Here is a 4,642-nt window from a genome sequence, read left to right as displayed (position 1 = left end):
TCTCAGTAATGCTCTTTGATTAATGAATTTGCACCATTTTTTTTTTTAAATAGTATTTTCTACATATTTTAAGTTTAATGTACAATTTTGTTTTATATTTTAAAATAACTTTTACTGTTTTTTTTTTTTTTTTTTGGGTATTCAATTCTTTTATTTCCTACGGAGTATTTTCGGTGTTTTACTGTTGTTTTTCGTTCATTTATCGTTTGTAAGTGTTCACTTTCATTTTAAACTAGTTTTTAGCAGTGTTATTTACATTTTTTTTTAAATTCTTCTTATTATTATAATATTTATAGCTTTCATCCATTTTTTGTGTTCTTTTTATTTTTAACTTTATTACAGTTTTCATTCATCGTAAGGGACTTTCTGTCCATACCTTTAGGAGAAGATTATCAAATGCGTCTTGTCCTTCTGACTTTTTTCTGGGAATTTAAAATTGAGAAGGATTGGAGTAAGCAGGTAAAGATGTGTTTTATTTAATCCAATTGATTGTATATCTGTATATGATGTTATGCTTTACATAATTGATTAGGTTCAAGTGAAGGCTAAGTGGGAGGTAGAAAATAGTCAGTTTGAAGAATTAAACAGTGGAACACATAGGAATATAACAGGTAAATGATCTTCTCTCATTAATTTTCTTTGATTAATGAATTGAATTTGAACTTCTCTTCGGGTAAGATCATGGCAGTAATCTTAGATGTTTATTGTATAGGGTCAGATTCTATGTTTAGTTACTCTATTAATTACTATTGGTTGTTATTGAGAATAATAATCAACATGAACATTTCAGACACTTATATTTTTAAAATACCTTTTAAAGGTATTTTTTTTATCAGGAATAGTGAGTTTTTGTGTTGTTTGTTTGTTTGTTTGTTTTTTTTTTTTTTTTTTTGGGTGCGTTTCTTGTGTAGTTTTTGGTTCTTTCTCTTTAATTTTTTTTTTAATAATATTTTTGTGTTATTTTCGCTTTGCTATATTTGTGCCTTTTGTTTTTGCCCATTGTGTTTTTCTTTTAATGTGTCTCTTGGATGTCTTGAGTTCTTTTCGTTCGTTATATTTGTGTGTTTTTTGTTTTTCCGATGCATTAATTTTTCCTTTTTACCGTTTATTTTTATTTTGTTAACGTTCTTTTGGCGTATTTTTTGTTTGAATTATGTAGTTTCATATATCGTTTTATAATTCATTACTTATATTTATTTTAGATGTACTTAGTTTGTTTTCCTTAATTTATAGCATCTTTCAAGTGTTCTTGTGTAGTTTGGGTTATTACTTTGCTTCGTTATATTTGTCCATTGCCTTGCTTTGAATGTGTTCTTGTGTTTTGCTTTGAATGTGTTCTTGTATGTCTTGGAGTTCCTTTCGCTTTGTTATATTTGTGTAATTTTTGTTTATTTTCCAAGCGTTAATCATTTTATAGTTTTGTATTATTAATATTTTTTAATAAATAACTTTTAAATGTATTTTTATTAGGAGAAGTGAATTGCTTTATTTACTAAGGAGTATTTTTGCCATATTTAGGGTTTTTTTTTTTTTTTTAAGTGTTTTTGTGTGGTTTTTGGTTCTTTCTCTTCTTATCTTTATGCCTTTTGATTTTGTCTGTTGCATTTTTCTTTGAATGTGTTCATGAATGTAGGGATGGCAATTCAACCCATCCCTGACGGGGAAAACCGATCCCCGCCCCGACGGGGGAGGGGGGGGGGGGGGGGGGTTGGGGGATTTTTTCGGGGGACGGGGGCGTGGATGGGGGGATATTTCCCCATCCCCGCCGGGGACGGGGACGGGGAGGGCATTCCCCGCCCTGATCCCGATCCCCGTTTAAAATTATATATAATATATAATATTAATAATAATAAAACTCTCAGGTGATGAATTACGTAACCTGCTTGTATTTTAGGGAATATAGTCATATAGCACTTTAACTCTTCTTTGACTTTGGGCAATGATCCTCATTTTGACATCATCAAATATATATAGGGGAGGGCATTCCCCGCCCTGATCCCGATCCCCGTTTAAAATTATATATAATATATAATATTAATAATAATAAAACTCTCAGTGATGAATTACGTAACCTGCTTGTATTTTAGGGAATATAGTCATATAGCACTTTAACTCTTCTTTGACTTTGGGCAATGATCCTCATTTTGACATCATCAAATATATATAGGGGAGTCACTGTTGAACATGCACAATAGCTATCTTTTTTGATATTGCAATGGGTAAAGCTTTTATGGTTTTTTGGTTTTCAATCATGATATGAAAGCTTTTGGAAAAGCTGCTTGCTTTTTATAATCTCACGCGTAGGAAATGCTAAATAATCTTGCTATCAAATATAATAAAGCAGTCCAGGAAGAGGATGAGTTGCCACGAAAGAAGCTGGGCATTGCAAATGTGGGAAGGCAAGAAGCCAAGAAGCATCTCGAAGAAGCCAAGAAGCTTCTGCTGACTTCTCAATTTAGATAATTTTAGTCCTTTTTTCTTTTATTGGGATACCAGGAAGAGGATGAGTTGCCACGAAAGAAGCTGGGCATTGCAAATGTGGGAAGGCAAGAAGCCAAGAAGCATCTCGAAGAAGCCAAGAAGCTTCTGCTGACTTCTCAATTTAGATAATTTTAGTCCTTTTTTCTTTTATTGGGATATTTCAAAAAATGGAACGGGGATTCCCCGTCCCCGAAAAATCCCCGCGGGGATGAGGAATAATTCTCCATCCCCGCGGGGGAACGGGACGGGGAACGGGGAGAGATTTCGGGGACGGGGACGGGGACCCCATTCCACGCCCCCGCCCCGCCCCGTTGCCATCCCTACATGAATGTCTTGAAGTTCTTTTCGTTTTATATTTGTAATTTGTGTATTCTGTTTTCTCGATGTATTAATTTCTCCTTTTTACCATTTATTTTGTTTTGTTTGTGTTCGTTCGACATATTTTTTGTTTGAATTGTGTAGTTTTATTTTCTAAGGATTATTTTCGATGTAGTTAGTATGTTTTCTTTTATTTATAGCATTTTCAAGTGTTTTTGTGTAGTTTTGGATTATTTTTGCTTTGTTATATTTGTTTGTTGCGTTTTTCATTGAATGTATTCTCTACGTATTTAGTATGTTTTCCTTAATTTATAGCATTTTTCAAGTGTTCTTGTGTAGTTTTGGAGTTATTTTTGTTTCGTTATATTTGTTCGTTGTTTTTTCATTGAATGTATTCTCTACGTATTTAGTTTATATTTTCCTTAATTTATAGTATTTTCAAGTGTCCTTGTGTAATTTTTGATTTTTTTTCTTTGTCGTGAATTTTTTGGGTTATTTTTGTTTTGATATATTTGTGCCTTTTGTTTTTGTCTGTTTCGTTTTTCATTCAATGTGTTATTGAATGTCTTGGAGTTCTTTTCGTTTCATTATATTTGTGTGTTTTTTGTTTTTTCATGCATTAATTTCTCCTTTTTACCATTCATTTTGGCATATTTCTAATTCGAATTAAGCATTTTGAAAGATTATTTTATAATTTAGTTCTTATATTAATGGTATTTTTATTAGGAATAGTGAATTCTTTTATTTAAGTAGTATTTTCGGCTTATTTAGTCTACTTTGCTTAATTTTTATAGCATTTTCAAGGCTTTTGGTGTAGTTTTTAGTTCTTTCTCTTTATATTTTTTCTACATTTATGAATTATTGTCGCTTCGTTATATTTATGCCTTTTGATTTTGTCCTTTCCGTTTTTCTTTGAATGTGTTTCTGAATGTTTGGAGTACTTTTTGTTTCGTTATATTTATGTATTTTTTGTTTTCTTCTATGTATTAATTTTTCCTTTTTACTGTTCATTATTCTTTTGTTGTTTGAATTGGGTAATTTCTAAGATCGTTTTAAATTCAGTACTTATATTTTTCTAAATGACTTTTAAGGTATTTCCATTAGGAATAGTGAATTACTTTATTCTTTAAGAATTATTTTTGACGTTGTTAGTGTGTTTTCCTTAATTTATAGCATTCTTTCAAGTGGTCTTGTGTAGTTTTGGTTGAATGTGGTTCTGAATATCTTAGGTTCTTTTCGCTAAGTTATAATTGTGTATTGTGTTTGTTTTTTTTTCCCATTAATTAATTTCCACTCTTGACCATTCTTCTGTTTTTTAGCCTTTTTTTTTTTTTTTTTTTTTTTTCTTTTTTGGTGTGTATATTTTTAGTTTGAATTTTGTGTTTCTAAAGATCATTATATAATTTTGTGTTTTTAAAGGGGTATTTTTATTATGAATAGAGAACTCTTTTATTTCTTAAGGAGTATTTTTGACGTATTTTGTTTGTTTTTCTTAATTTATAGTATTTTTAAGTGTTTTTATGCAGTTATTAGTTCTTTCTCTTTATGTGTTCTTTCATTTTTTGGATTATTTTCGATATACTTGTGCCTCTTGTTTTTGTTCGTTGCGTTTTCTTTAATTGTGTTCCTGAATGTCTTGGAGTTTTGTTCGTTTCATATATACTTTCCTAACCTACTGAAGCCCCGAGTCAATATCGTCAACTGAAACTCGAACACATGACTTCCCACTTTGCAAAGTCACTTCATGTCGCTTAAATCACTTCAACATATTTTATTGTTTTTATTCTATAGTTCTAAAGATCGTATTATAATTCATCACATATCTGTAGTTCTAAAGATCGTA

Source organism: Ipomoea nil, unplaced genomic scaffold, assembly GCF_001879475.1.
Source record: "Ipomoea nil cultivar Tokyo-kokei standard unplaced genomic scaffold, Asagao_1.1 scaffold1834, whole genome shotgun sequence".
Lineage (NCBI taxonomy): Eukaryota > Viridiplantae > Streptophyta > Magnoliopsida > Solanales > Convolvulaceae > Ipomoea > Ipomoea nil.
Note: the sequence above shows the minus strand (reverse complement) of the source record.